The sequence below is a fragment of the Equus przewalskii genome, chromosome 11, assembly GCF_037783145.1.
Source record: "Equus przewalskii isolate Varuska chromosome 11, EquPr2, whole genome shotgun sequence".
NCBI lineage: Eukaryota > Metazoa > Chordata > Mammalia > Perissodactyla > Equidae > Equus > Equus przewalskii.
In genome coordinates, this window is record NC_091841.1 from 15,807,236 (window position 1) to 15,823,851 (window position 16,616).

Sequence of the window (16,616 nt, forward strand, 5' to 3'; positions counted from 1 at the left end):
GAGAGAGTAAATTATGCAAATACCTGGGGGAAGAGTGTTGAGTTTTTGCCAAAGACAGCAGCAAATACTACTGATTTTCAAATCGACAATCAGGTTTGTTTTTTTTTAATGCATCTCAATAATTTGCAGTTTGTGGTGATATTTCATGCCTTCTAAATCCCTTTTGTAAAAATACAATGGGTTTTTCAGAATGACATTATTTATGGCAGAAAGAAAAACAAGGACATCTATCTGGGACATTTATGGATGTCCTTTAAAGCTGTATTTATGCCACAGTGTTGTTATTTATTAGAACGATAACAAAATATGAGATGACATTAGTTGAGCACATTTGCAGTACATTTTCATTAATAAACTACCATGAAATAAATTCCGGTCTGCAATATAAACTGAGATTGTAAATGTAAAAGAGGTTTATCAATGTAATTTTCAAACTTTAAGTCTTTTGAAGGCATTCATGAAAACAAAAAGTACTTCAGCCAATGCTGCAAGTCTCAAAACAAGGAACTACAAGAACTGCTTTCTACACGGATATTTTTCCTGTCCCAAATGTATTTTTGGCCAAAAGTGCTGTGTGAAGCCCAGAAAACAGGACTATGTATGGTGTTCTTTGTCCTGAAGGGTTGAGACATTTTAGGGACAGCGAGTCCATGACTTCCAGTCTTATAAATTTGAGTCAGTTAAAATATAATTATATGTTTAGGGTATTATATTTCTCCATCAATCCACTTGCTAACAGAACTAAGTCATTAAAAGGAATTTATAAAAAATGTAAACTGATAAAATAAACATTCAAATAAACACTCATGTCAAAATTACACCTAATAAAAATAATAATGTATTCTTAAATAATTTAATACCAAACTCATGTTTAAATTTCCCCAATTGCTTCAAAGATATATTTTTACAGTTAGTTTGATTCAAAAATCAAAAAAATATCCTTGCTATAACTAAGCTTTCTCTATTATGTAACATTATGTTCTATTATGTACCGTTCCTCGTGTGTTTGCACGCGTGTATGAGTTTGTACACATATGTGTGTTCGGGTAACTTTTTGGAAAACATGGACCGTTTGTAGAATGCTGCAAGTTCTGTATTTAGCTTATTGCTTTGTCATTTGTCTTGTTCCTGCACCAATGTTTGTAAATTGATACTCACATCAAGATTTATTACTTCAGTTTCACTCTGCTTCTTTTAGGCAAGAATTCTTCATAGGTGGTTCTGACTACTTCCGGTTGCACCAAATTGTAAGGTACATGTTAATTAGTTCTCCAAATTTTAGTGCCACTTAGTCTGATCTGTGGATTCAGGTAGCGTCAGCTTGATTACTTCCTTTTAACAGTTCTTATCAACTTTTCACTTAATGATTTTACTATCTATTGAAAGCATTTCCTTGAACCATTTTTTATTGGGAGCTCTAAAGTTGTGATTTATCAACTCAATCCTTTTATCTGCTCTTATTTCTTCTGAATTTCCCCTCATAAACTATTAGGTAATCCTGATATAAAGTTCATAAAGGAAAGCCAGTATAAATATTTATCTTCTTTATTTACCAGTTTTCTAAGTAATGATTTGATCCCCAGCAAAGTTCATTTAATAGTAACCAGTGACATTATTTTTTGTGTTGTTGGCATCTGGATTTAAATGTTTACATTTAAACATATTTCATGCCTTTAAATTAATTGCAATCAACATTCATTTTTATGTTAATTGTAAGCCAGTGGGAACCATTTCAAACTGCCTCCTATATCTCTTTGAAATGATTCAACTAGCTGTTAAAAACATTTTTGCTTTCTGGAAAATTAAGTTGCTTAAGGGTCATAACATTTTCTACCTCAGCCTTCAAATCATTTGTTTTTCCAAAAAGTTCTGGTTCTGTTTAGAGATCAAAGATTTCCCTTTAGAGAAAATTTTGGGAATAGGGATGTTCATTGCTACCAGGTTGTCACTATGAGTGACACTATTTTTAAGAGAAAAAGTGTTTCAAACTAAATTTCTATTTCAAATTAAGATGAAAAGTTTTTTGCATATCTTCTCTTCCTTTAGAGCTGTAACTCTTTTATGTTTGCAACTTTAGTTTCAACGATATTTCAATAGTTACTTATTTAATTTATAGTAAATAAACATTACACAATGAGGATATACTCTCAAAACGCTGTGTTTAAAGTCTTTTATAGAAACACTGTGTGACCATGTGTCCAACATTATAGATTCGTTTGTTGTTGTTTTAAATTTTAGAGATTTTTTGTTTACTTTTTGAGATAAATATGTCTTTTAAAGTATGTAAAATATTACATTCACCCAAATTAAAGCTAAATTATAACTTATATTCCTAAAAGTTTTCTTTCATCTCTTCCTATATTTATTAGTTTTTGTTTTATCTTTCCCTCTTCTCTCACACAATTTATCACACTACAAAAAATTTCTGTCTTGTCTTTATTCACATAAGAAAATCTCCTGTAGGGCACTCCATTGCAATATATAGAAAGATTCCTTTTTCCATTTTCATAGCTGTATACTTCTTTATTCTGACCCATAGTTTAATCAACAACCCTCATATTGGATTTTATCCAGTCTATGGATATTATAAATAATGCTTGGGAATATGTGATTTATACATAGTTTTGTTACTCTATCTTTGGAATAGATTCTTAGAACTGTGAATGCATTGAAAGAAGATAAATGCATTGAATCTAGATTGCTTCAGGTAGCATGGACATTTTAGCTATCTTTATTCTTCTAATCCATATGCATGGAATGTCTTTCCATTTCTTTGTGTCATCATTAATTTCTTTCAGCAAAGTCTTGTAGTTTTCATTGTATAGGTCTCTCACTTCCTTGGTTAAATTTATTCCAGGATATTTTATTATTTTTGTTGTGATTGTAAATGGGATTGTGTTCTTGACTTTTTCTGTTAGCTCATTATTAGAATATAGAAATACAGCTGATTTTTGTAAGTTGATTTTGTACCCTGAAACTTTGCTGTAATTATTGATTACATCGAATAGCTTTCTGATAGATATTTTAGGGTTTTCTATATATAAAATTATGTCATCTGCAAACAGCAAGAGTTTCAATTCTTCATTGCCTGATTGGATTCCTTTTATTTCTTTTTCTTTCCTAATTCCTCTGGCCAAAACCTCCAGTACTATGTTGAATAAGAGTGGTAAGAGTGGGCACCCTTGTCTTGTTCCTTTGCTCAGAGGGACGACTTTCAGTTTTCCCCCATTGAGTATGATTTGGCTGTGGGTTTCTCGTACATGGTCTCTATTATGTTGACGTACTTTCCTTCTATAAACAATTTATTGAGAATTTTTATCAGAAATGGATGTTGGATCTTGTCAAATGTTTTCTCTGCATCTATTGAGATGATCATGTGGTTTTTGTTCTTCATTTTGTTAATATGGTGTATCACATTGATTCATTAGCAGATGTTCCTGCAAATCAGAACCATCCCTGTGTCCCTGGTATAAATAGAACTTGATCACGGTGTATGATCTGTTTTAATATATTGCTGTCTTCCGTTTGCCAGTGTTTTGTTGAGGATTTTTGCATCTATGTTCATCAGTGATATTGGCCTGTAATTTTCCTTCTTTGTGTTGTCCTTGTCTGTCTTTGATATCAGGGTAACGTTGGCCTCATAGAATGTCTTAGGAAGTGTTCCATCTTTTTCAATTTTCTGTAATAGTTTGAGAAAGATAAGTAGGAAATCTCCTTTGAATGTTTGATAGAATTATCCAGAGAAGACATCTGGGTCTTGGAGTTTTATTTGGGAGGTATTTGATTACTGTTTCGATCTCTTTAGTTGTGATGGATCTATTCAGATTCTCTATTTCTTCTTGATTCACTTTGGGGTGCTGCTAAGAATCTAAAAATTTATCCATTTCTTCTACGTTGTCCAATTTGTTGGCATATAATTTTTCATAGTATTCTCTTATAATATTTTATATTTCTGTGGTACTCATTGTAATTTTGTTTATGATCTTGAAGATCGAGCTCTTTGTTTCTGTGTTTTGCTCTGACCCCTACATTGGCCAGAAGATTATTTTAGTGACTGCTGCATTCAATGAAATAAATAGCCTAGTGATTATTCTTACTTCCAACTGCAATTCTGAGTGAACAAACCCCCAGCTTCCTTAAACTCCCGCAGCTCTACTGTAGTCCCATAAGGGGAAGTGAGTCCCAGTGGGACCACGGGAGCAGGTGGTAACAACCCTGAGCCCTAGCTTGATCACTCCTTTGTCCAGTGGGAAAATCCACAGTCCCACCACAGCTCCAGGGAGAGACTCAGCTCAGTGTTAGTGGAGAAGCCCTGCCCACCAAGCACAAAGGCTGGTGTGCCCTAGGAACAGATGTGGCATATCTGCAGCACATAGGAAAGTGCCCTCAGCTGCCGCAAATGTCCACAGTATTACAGCATCCCCAAAGGGGCAGTACAACTGGCAAGACTGTGGGAGCAGGTGGAGACAATGCTGAGCCCCTGTGTGGTTATTCTCTTGACCAGTGGGAGAGTCCAGGATCCCACCATGGTCACAGGGAGTGGCACAGGCACAGACTCAGTGGGGAAGCCCCACCTATCAAGCACAACAGCTGTTTTAAAAGATACTACACTTTTGGGGCTGGCCCCGTGGCCAAGTGGTTAAGTTCGCACGCTCTGCTGCAGGCAGCCCAGTGTTTCGTTGGTTTGAATCCTGGGCACGGACATGGCACTGCTCATTAAACCACACTGAGGCAGCGTCCCACATGCCACAACTAGAAGGACCCACAACAAAGAATATACAACTATGTACTGGGGGGCTTTGGGGAGAAAAAGGAAAAAATAAAATCTTTAAAAAAAAAAAAGATACTACACTTTTTACATGATCACTATGCACAAAGTTTTCATTGTTTTATCATTCTTTTTTTTTACTTTAAACTGTTGTCAAGCACATTAGGAATACTCTTCATAAGTTCTGATAATTGAATAACATCCAAGATTTTTTTCTCATTGGCAAAATCACAATAGGATTTTGAACTTCCAGCTGAACTATAATGTTAAGATAGGATTGCAGGGACAAGAAAGCAAAACAAAATAATTTTTAAGCAGAAGATAGTCTGAGCCAATGTAGTAATAGGGATGCTCATGTTCCTATCAACTAGAAGTAGAGTTTATGCAGGTAGCAGTAAAAGATAAGGTTGGAGGATCAGAAGAGCCAAATTGTGAACAGAATGCAGTTGGGGTCAGTGTGGTTGAACTCTTTAATAGGATCCCATGCCAACAGAACAAGTAAGGAATGATGAAGAAGTTGTGGTTGTCAAAAAGGTATAGATATTGTGAATGAAATTGATCCCATTCTAATATTATGATATATTGACTCCATAAATAGATTATGTAGAGAGAAAGAGGCAACTCCCATTTTCATTTTAATTTGGAAGGAAGCATTGTGTCCTGGATAGCATCTCATTGTGTGAGCCAGTGGTTCCCAATAACTATTAATAACTGTGTAGGTACCCTGCAGTGTCAAGTAAATAGCAGTGAGAAGTATATATTGCAATAAAGCATCTAATAAACCAATTAATGTCCTCGAGATTTCTGGAACACAAAAGAAAAGTAAAAGGAGACTCTGACCAATGTCTTCAAATATTTCAAGGCTAAAATGTGAAAGACTGGCTGGTCTTGTTTACTGTGTATTCAAGAAAGAGAATTAATTCCATTAAATTAAAAACCACAGGAAAACCAATTTCAGAATTAAGAAAAAGAACTTTCTCTCCAGAGTGTCCAAAAATAGAATAGTATGAATGATTCTTAGCATCCCTTTGTTGCTCAATTTTATTAATAGGATATAAGAAGAGGTTATAAAGATAAAAACTTTAATGTAAGTAAAAGGAACGGGGAGGTTCTTGAGGAAGAATGTAGACAAACAATAAAACTCCTTAGGCTGACCTCGTAGGGCAGTGGTTAAGTGCGCATGTTCTGCTTTGGTGGCCAGGGGTTCGCCGGTTCGGATCCCAGGTGTGGATATGGCACTGCTTGGCAAGCCATGCTGTGGTAGGGATCCCACATATAAAACAGAGGAAGATGGGCAAGGATGTTAGCTCAGGGCCACTCTTCCTTAGCAAAAAGAGGAGGATTGGCAGCAGTTAGCTCAGGGCTAGTCTTCCTCAATAAAACAACAAAACTCTACGATGTTTCTCTGCATTTCCCATATTCTGTGACTAATCCTCATATTCATAGGAGCTCTAGCTAAGATCACTTCATTTTGGGCGTTCCTAAATACTCTATTGTTTTTAAATTATTTTTATGTTTCTCAGATCTCAGAAATTAGAAGTATCTCATGGATTGGTTTAACCACCCTTTCCAAAAAAGTGACTCTTACACTAATTAAGTAGCATGCTCTAACCTTCCTAACCAAAAGGGATTTGGTTCAATGTAAGACTTATTAATTCTTTCCTTCAAATGAGGATACCATTCATGCAAGCATATATAAGTATGTAAGTATAGCATACAATAAGAAGAAATTCAATTCAAAATAGCCTCCCAAATCCAGTATGATATATACATATATAGCTAGAGATAGAGATATATAGATATTAGTATAGATGTAGATAGGTAGATAGAGATATAGATAGCTTTGATAATGGAAAGTATAAACTGTATGCCCATGACTAGCGCTCTGTGTGTAGTATAACTCTCAATTAATGTGATTACAGGCAATTTTCTTCATCTTTCTCTGATCTAAGTTGAGTCTACAATCTGGCACATATTTCAGAAAAGATTAAAGAGTTAAGGTACACTTGATATTGACTCTCTTAAATCTCAGTTTAGTATTATTTGTTATTAGAAAAGAGGTAATTTTTTTTCTTAAGGTTATTCTAATTTGACATAAAGAGAAAGAAATATTGGTTTCACTTACTTCCAACATTGCCAGTTCAGATTTCATCTATTTGTAATCTCATTATCAACCAAATTATATAGGAATTGGCAGAATTTTTTCATAAGGTCCAGTACTACAAAAATCCCTCTGCAAATAGTAGCAAAGTATGAATTTCTTTCCTTTACAAGTGGTACAAATACAATAACAACTAGATGGCAAAGTGATACCATAATTTAAATCAAGACACTAAAATCACAGTGTATTAATTTCTCTAAAGAGTAACAGAGAAAAGGAATAGAAAACAAGATGTTCACAGTATGAATATACCTTGAAGATCGTTTATTCCATCCTCTTTCTTTCAGGGATAAGGGACTATATGTGCAAAGATGATAAATTACGTAACAATTCAAGCATCAACTCACCTTTTATTTTTATCCTGTTTTTCTGTTTATTAATTTTAAACTAGGAGTAATGTGTTGGCTCTTGGTTGCTTACACATCACACAGTTTGAGTAATAAAGAGCATTAACAGTTCATTTCAATTCATTTATAATAAGTAAATACACAAATAAAAGGGATCAACAATATATACAGATATTAGTATAAAGACAAAAATACAAACCTTCCTTAAAAGATGAGCAAAAAACCCAAAATGGTGAAAAGTCATTTCTCTAGATATATACACACCTATGAGTATTACATATCCATATAAATATACATGCATGTGTATGATGTAAAATATCTTATACATGACAAAATATTACAGAACTGAAACAGAACATACTGATTATATTAATAAATTTAAGGACATACTTAAATTCAACACTGTGCTATATACATGAGAAATTCATAAACAAGGAGATTCAGTAAAGTTAAAATTGAAGAATAAGTTAGTGATCCCTAAATTAATTTCATTGTCACAGAAAATATTCTGAATGATTTCAGTCCTTCGATCTTTGTTGTGGTTTGCTTTATGATCCAGCAAATAGTCAATTGTAGTAAATTTTCTATGTGCACTGAAAAACATATGTATGCTGTTTTTGTTGGTAGTCATATTCTTTGAAAGTTAACTAGTCAAATATTTCAATTATGTAATTCACAACTTCTATATTCTTAGATATTGTATTGCTTGTTTATTCATCAATGGGAGAAGTACGTTAAATTCTGCCATGGCAATGAAGGACTTATCTATTTCTTCTTATAGCTCTGGATCTTTTCTTTACCTGTTTTGAAGATCTATTATCAAGTGTATGGATATTTGAATTGTAATTTCTTCTTAGTTGGTAGAGCTCTATAACATTTAGAAATAATCCTCTTTATATTTAGCAATTTTATTTTACTTAAAATATAGTATGTCTTATATTATTATAGCTGCATGATTTTCTCTAGAGAGACTTAGCTCTGTGTCTCATTTCATAATGTTTAAAGTAGATAAACACATGCATAAGATACTACTCAGAAATTTACCCAGGTCTATACCCCATGGAAATATTTATGTTCATCAAACAATATAGCAAGATTCTTCGTAATGCCACTATCTGTAATACCTGCAAAGTAAAAAACAAAAACAAAAAAACTTAAAAAGCCATCAACATTTTTACTTTTATAATTTGGGATATATTCAAAGAAATTTGCAAACAAGATGAATAGATGTTATAAATATAATGCTGAGCATAAGAAACTAGATACAAAAATATTCTATATAGTTTTATAGTTAAAAACATAAAATATTGATGTTATAATTTATATAGTAATTTTATTTGAATTAGAGAAGGTTGGTAAATGAAAATGATCAAGCGTGCCTTGAGTTTTGTTAAAGTCCTTCTTCTTGGTCTCTATGCTAGTTACAGAGCTGTGCTGATTTTGTAAAAACACATGCTGGCTTTCATGCACTTTTTTGTATGCATGTTAAAACTAAAAAAAAAATTACAATTTGATAAAGGTATTAGAAAAAAGGAAATAAAATGACGTCAAAATCATGACATGTGACAAAGGAAAATGCAGACCATAAAGTTTTAAATGTAGTAAAAGAAACAAACACTATATTACAAAAGCTAGAATCCACAATGAAGATATAGCAGTTATTAATATTTATATATCTAATGACAAAGCAATGATTTCCATAAACCAAAAACTATAAGAGATGAGAGGAGAAATAACAGAGACTCTCAATTCAAGACAAAAGAAAAATAAAAAACAGTGGCCTACTGGTTAAGTTTGCATGCTCCAATTCCTTGGCCCACTGCTCACCTGTTTGAAATGTGGGTGTAGACCTACACACCACTCATCCAAGCCATGCTAGTGGTGGCATCCCACACAGAAGAACTAGAAGGACTTACAACTATAATATACCACTATGTACTGGGGCTTTGAGGAGAAAATAAATAGAGGAAGATTGGCAACAGATATTAGCTTAGGACCAATCTTCTTCACACACACACAATAAAGAGAGAAATAAAGAAAAGAAAAAGAAATGACATTCAGTAACTAAGGTTATAATCCCAAATAACACAATCGCATATATATCATGGAACTCCAGTAATAAGACATACAATTTTTTTCAACTGCACATGAACATTCATAAAAACTGACTATATTTTAAACCAAGAGTAACCACAATAAATCCAACAAAAAATAAAATGTAAAGAACATTCCCTGAATACTAATAGATACAATGCAAATAGATAAAAATGTAAATAGCATTCCCTGAATACTAATAAATCCAAATATAAACTAATAACAATGTTTATCAAACAATAAGGCATTCCATTTGAAAATGTAAAAGCACGCCATTAGAAAATAACAAAGGAAAAATATAGACCACGACTGCAAAATTACTATATGAGATATATACTAGGCAAGTTTCAGAAGAAATTTTATGGAAATGCATATTGATATTATTAAACCCATTAAATGAAAATAAATAAACACTCCATTCCGAAGGTCGAAAAGAAGGTCTTAAGATAATAACACCTAAAATTCCATCTTCCCACTCATCCTCCCAAAACCCATTCAGACCAGATAAAGCAAATGAACTTCCCACACTTTCTGCATCACTGTAAGGAAGATAATCTTATGAAGTTGAAGATGCCTATAAGTAGAGAAATATTTATCAAAAGTGAAAAAAAAAAACCTATCTCTGGCCCTCCAATTACCATAATTCTATGAGTGACCAGTGAAGAAGTCTGAAGAAATGGTTTAGAAAAGAGAAAAGGGAAGTGGAGATACTGTTAGTAATATAAAACAGATAAAATCAATAAGAAAATTCCTCTTACATAACCAATAATTAAAAACACCTCCAAAGTCTGATAGAGGACAGCATTGGATACAGGAAAAAATATAGCAATTATATAGGATTTGAGGTGAAAAACTCAATGAAAAATATTTCTAAGGGAAAGTAGGGAAGGAAAACAAGGACAGCATCCTTTAGAGTTGTAATGGTTAAGAGAAAAGGCAGTATGTAAGTGTTGTTTTTAAACTACACACACACTACACTTCACTATACTGTCAGAAGAAAGCAATAAAGCCTCTTAAACCAGAAATCTTGTAAACCGAAAAGACCCCTCAACTTAGTGCACAAAGTTAATAAAAATGTCTATATCCATACACTGTTTCTATAAGGGGGGTGAGGGACACAAAATAAGAGTCAAAATGGTTTTTAAAAATCCCCAAAATAGTATACACAAAATAAGCAGAAGGAAACTATAACATAACATTTTTAATTGAACTAAATATCCTTAAATAGTACCTTAGAAATATTAAAAATATGCCTTGAATAAAAACTTCAAAAAAATACAAGCTAAATAGAAAAAAGAGATTATACCTAAAGAGAGTTGACTGATCTCAATAAAGAAATTGAAGAAAAAAATAATAGGAAAAAAATCAATGAAATCATATTTGGGTATTTGGATAGATCAATACAATTAGTAAATGCACAGCTTTTGTATCAAAAGAAAAAGAAAACATTACCAACATCAATATTTAAAAAGGATATCCTGGGGCTGGTCCTGTGGCCAAGTGGTTAAGTTCACGTGCTCTGCTTCCTTGCCCTGGGGTTTCACTGGTTCAGATCCTGGACATGGATGTGGCAATGCTCATCAGGCCATTTTGAGGCGGCATCCCACATGCCACAACTAGAAGGACCCACAACTAAAATATACAACTACGTACTGGGGGCAGTTAGGGAGAAAAAGCAAAAAGAAAAGAGAAAAAGAAATTTTTTTAAAAAATAAAAAAGATATCCTATAGATATTAGAAAGATAATAAGCAAATACTATAAATAATTTTGTCATTTTTTATCATATACCTCATATTTATCTTTCTCTTTAGATTTGCCAGGACTTTTCTTATTATGCTAAACCAATGTAACACATACGTGAAATAAAATGGAAAGCTTTCTGATACTGTCTCATACATTTATTTTTAAATATACTATTATAAAAGGCTTAGTGAATTCAATTGCAAAAATTTTATTTCAGATTTTTGCATATCTGTTCGCAAGAGAAATTAATCACATTTTTAAAACATTATCTTTAAAATTTGCTACTTAGAATGAGATATGCAGATTTCATTCTTTTCCTATATTCTGGGAAATCTAAAGACTTTTACAGAATTCATTTAGAGCTGTCAGTCCCCAGCATTTAACAAAATACCACTCTCCATTCCTCTTGTAAAGTAAAGTAGAGAGAGAAGCCAATTATCATTCTTATTCATGAAAATGAAATGAACAAATATCTCAAATCAAGTTTTCTATTTCTTCTTGTGCATACCTTGATGTATTAAAATGGCTGAGTAGGCACTCCCAGCTTTCCTGCTCCTCCAGAATCACAAAAAAAGAAAAAAGCAAATACTGCCAGAACAAACTATCAGAAAACTGGAAAACAACCAAAGATGTACAGCAACCAAGGTGATGATAAAACAAAACAAAAAATAAAAAGTAACTTAAAAGAGGTAGCAAATTTTTGCAGCATTTTTACTTGCCCTTGGCCACCCTCTCCCTGGTGTGGTTGCAGTATTGAAATGGTAGCCTGCATTCCCAGTGTGGGGTTCAGAACTCTCGTTCTGGAGGGAGCAGAAACAATCATATTTGCAAATTATTGTGTATGTCTATTCTTATCTGTCTGGAGGCTACGTGAAAGACTGATAGAAAGTATCTCTTCTTCCATCTAACACAGAAATCTCAGGTGGGAATAACAATGGGTATTGCGTGAAAACACTGCAAGATGAATAAGAATCTACTGATGCTTAAATTCCAGAAGAAAATACAGAGCAGAGTTTATTCGGGAAATTAGGACATTCAAAAGCACGTCTGAATATGGGGGAATTAGGAAGATATGTTCATGTTCAGGGAGAGATATATGCTCAGAAAGAACTTGAGAAGACCCTAGGCTTTCATCTTTGGCAGATCCCTAGGCTCAGTATAAGCCTGGCTGATTGTTGAAAGAGTGTCCCAGCCCTTAGCCAACCTGCAAAGCCTGGAGGACAACTTCATGCTGTCTACAAGAGACTCACTTTAGACCCACAGAAACAAATAGATTGAAAGTGAAATGATGGAGAAAGATATACTTTGCAGAGAATAAGCAAAAGAGAGCAGGTTTGGAAGTACTAATATGAGACAAAATAGACTTCAAGTCAAAAATGGCTACAAGAGAAAAAGAAGGACATTATATATTGATAAAAGGTTCAGTTTGTCAAGAAGCTATAACAATTATAAATATATATGTATATATATATATATGAGCCCTGTTAAATTTTAAAGATCTTAGTGACTTTATTCCATGATTCCTGTATCAGGCAACATCCAGTCTAGCAGATAGAAATGAGCTCTGAAGAACTATACAAAATGAAAGACTTTTATTGGCAGAAGGGAGCAGGAACAAGGAAGTTATACTAGGCATAAAAACAGATTGGTTGCCGCAAGGTTACTTTCCTTTAGGGGATGGCAGGAATCTATCATGCAGATTACCTGACTAGTGATGATCAGACAATTCCTGATTGACCGACTTCAGATTCCACTTTTGGAAGAGCCAAAACTATAATTAAGTCAAGTTTTGGTTTGGTAATGTTGGAATTAGCATAACTGACTCCATTTTGGACCTGCTGTCTTGTTTTTAACAGTCTCAAAGTATATGAAGGAAAAATTGAGAGAATTGAAGACAGACATAGAGAGTTCTACAATAATATCTGGAGAATTCAATATACCACTCTCAATAATGTATAAAACATCTAGACAGAAGATCAATAGTGCAATAGAGACCTTAAACAACACTTAAAATAACTAGGCCTGATAGACATATATAAAACATTCCACCCAACCAAAGCAGAATGCACATTCTTACCTAGTGCACAAGGAACATTATCCAGGATAGACCAAATTTTAGGCCACAGAACAAGCCTCAGTATACTTAAAAAGATTAAAACCATACAAAGCATCTTTTTTTTTATTTTTTTATTGAGTTAATGATAGGTTACAATCTTGTGAAATTTCAATTGTATATTAATGTTTGTCAGTCATGTTGTAGGAGCACCACTTCACCCTTTGTGCCCACCCCCCACCCAACCTTTCCCCTGGTACCCACTAAACTGTTCATAGTCCATAATTTTAAATTCCTCGTATGAGTGGAGTCATACACAGATTATCCTTCTCTCGCTGGCTTATTTCACTTAACATAATTCCCTCAAGGTCTATCCATGTTATTGCAAATGGAATGATTTTGTTCTGTTTTACAGCTGAGTAGTATTCCATTGTATATGTGTACCACATCTTCTTTATCCATTCGTCTGTTGCTGGGCACTTAGGTTGCTTCCATGTCTTGGCTATTGTAAATAATGCTGCAATAAACATTGGGGTGCATAGGACTTTTGGGATTGCTGACTTCAAGCTCTTTGGATAAATACCCAGTAGTGGGATGGCTGGATCGTACGGTAGTTCTATTTTTAATTTTTTGAGGAATCTCCATATTGTTTTCCATAGTGGCTGCACCAGTTTGCATTCCCACCAGCAGTGTATGAGGGTTCCTTTTTCTCCGCAACCTGTCCAACATTTGTTACTATTAGATTTAGATATTTTTGTCATTCTAACGGGTGTAAGGTGATATCTTAGTGTAGTTTTGATTTGCATTTCCCTGATGATCAGCGATGATGAGCATCTTTTCATGTGCCTATTGGCCATCAGTATATCTTCTTTGGAGGAATGTCTGTTCATGTCTCCAGCCCATTTTTTGATTGGGTTGTTTGATGTTTTGTTGTTGAGTTGTGAGAGTTCTTTATATATTATGGATATTAAGCCTTTGTCAGATATATGACTTGCAAATATTTTTTCCCAGTTAGTGGGTTGTTTTTTTGTTTCAATCCTGTTTTCACTTGCCTTGGAGAAGCTCTTTAGTCTGATGAAGTCCCATTTGTTTATTCTTTCTATTGTTTCCCTTCTCTGAGAAGGCATGGTGTCCAAAAAGATCCTTTTAATACTGATGTCAAAGAGTGTACTGCCTACGTTTTCTTCCAGAAGCCTTATGGTTTCAGGTCTCACCTTTAGGTCTTTGATCCATTTAGAGTTTATTTTGGTGAATGGTGAAAAAGAATGGTCAATTTTCATTCTTTTTCATGTGGCTTTCCAGTTTTCCCAGCACCATTTGTTGAAAAGACTTTCTTTTCTCCATTGTATTCCCTCACCTCCTTTGTCAAAGATAAGCTGTCCATAGATGTGTGGTTTTATTTCTGGGCTTTCAATTCTGTTCCATTGATCTGTGCACCTGTTTTTGTACCAGTACCATGCTGTTTTGATTACTGTAGCTTTGCAGTATGTTTGGAAGTCGGGGATTGTCATGCATCCCGTTTTGTTCTTTTTTCTCAGGATTGCTTTAGCAATTCGGGGTCTTTTGTTGCCCCATATGAATTTTAGGATCCTTTGTTCTAATTCTGTAAAGAATGTCATTGGGATTCTGATTGGGATGGCGTCGAATCTGCAGATTGCTTTAGGTAGAACGGGCATTTTAACTATGTTTATTCTTCCAATCCAAGTACATGGGATGTCTTTCCATCTCCTTATGTCGTCATCCAATTCTCTCAGAAAGGCCATGTAATTTTCATTATATATGTTCTTCACTTCCTTAGTTAAATTTCTCCCAAGGTATTTTATTCTTTTTGTTGTGATTGTGAATGGTATTGTGTTCTTGAGTTCTTTTTCTGTTGGTTCATTACTGGAGTATAGAAATGCTACTGATTTATGCCAATTGATTTTATACCCTGCGACTTTGCTGTAGTTGTTGATTACTTCTAAGAGTTTTCCAATGGATTCTTTGGGGTTTTCTATATATAAGATCATGTCGTCTGCAAACAGCGAGAGTTTCACTTCTTCCCTCCCTATTTGGATTCCTTTTATTCCTTTTTCTTGCCTGATTGCTCTGGCCAGGATCTCCAGTACTATGTTAAATAAGAGTGGTGATAGAGGGCATCCTTGTCTCGTTCCTGTTTTCAGGGGGATGGTGTTCAGTATTTCCCCATTGAGTATGATGTTGGCTATGGGTTTGCCATATATGGCCTTTATTATGTTGAGGTAGTTTCCTTCTTTGCCCATTTTGTTCAGAGTTTTTATCATACATGGCTGTTGGATCTTGTCAAATGCCTTCTCTGCATCTATTGAGATGATCATGTGGTTTTTATTCCTCAGTTTGTTGATGTGGTGTATCACGTTGATTGATTTGCAGATGTTGAACCATCCCTGTGTCCCTGGTATGAATCCCACCTGATCATGATGTATGATCCTTTTGATGAATTGCTGAATTCTGCTTGCCAAAATTTTGTTTAGAATTTTGCATCTATGTTCATCAGTGATATTGGCCTGTAGTTCTCTTTTTTCGTGGTGTCCTTGTCAGGTTTTGGTATCAGCGTGATGTTGGCCTCATAGGATGTGTTAGGAAGTGTTCCATCTTCCCTAATTTTTTGGAATAGCTTGAAAAGGATAGGTATTAAATCCTCTCTGAAAGTTTGGTAGAATTCCCCAGGGAAGCCATCTGGTCATGGGGTTTTATTCTTTGGGATGTTTTTGATTGCTGTTTCAATCTCTTTCCTTGTGATTAGTCTGTTCAAATAGTCTGCCTCTTCTTGAGTGAGATTCTAGGAGTCCAAGAATTTATCCATTTCCTCTAGGTTATCCATTCTGTTGGCATATAGTTTTTTTGTAGTATTCTCTTATAATCCGTTGTATTTCTGCAGAGTCTGTTGTTATTTCTCCTCGCTCATTTCTGATTTTGTTTATTTGAGCTTTCTCCATTTTTTCTTTGTAAATCTGGCTAGTGGTTTGTCAATTTTATTTATCTTCTCAAAAAAACAGCTCTTTGTCTCATTGATTCTTTCTACTGCCTTTTTCGTTTCAATAGTATTTATTTCTGCTCTGATTTTTATTATTTCTCTCCTTCTGCTGACTTTGGGCTTCATTTGTTCTTTTTTTCTCTAGTTCAGTTAGGTGTGCTTTAAGGTTGCTTGTTTGGGATTTTTCTTGTCTGTTAAGATGTGCCTGTATTGTGATGAATTTTCCTCTTAATACAGCTTTTCTGTATTCCATATGAGTTGGTATGACATGCTATCATTTTCATTTGTTTCCAGGTATTTTTTTTTATTTCTTCTTTAATTTCTTCAAGGATCCGTTGCTTGTTCAGTAGTGTGTTGTTTAGTCTCCACATCTTTGTGCCTATCTCAGCTTTTTTCTTGAAATTAATTTCTAGCCTTATAGCACTCTGATCGGAGAAGATGCTTGTTATTATTT

General features: G+C 34.1%; 1 protein-coding gene across 1 annotated transcript in view; it reads right to left on the bottom strand.

The window, feature by feature from the left end:
* The window catches only part of LOC103544782 (olfactory receptor 5D18-like), a 37,756-nt gene that overhangs the window by 5,324 nt on the left and 15,816 nt on the right, over nt 1–16,616 (bottom strand). The window contains exon 2 of the mRNA XM_070563890.1: nt 5,924–8,400. The gene's annotated coding sequence lies outside the window, so the exon portion shown is untranslated. The remainder of the gene's footprint in view (nt 1–5,923; nt 8,401–16,616) is intronic.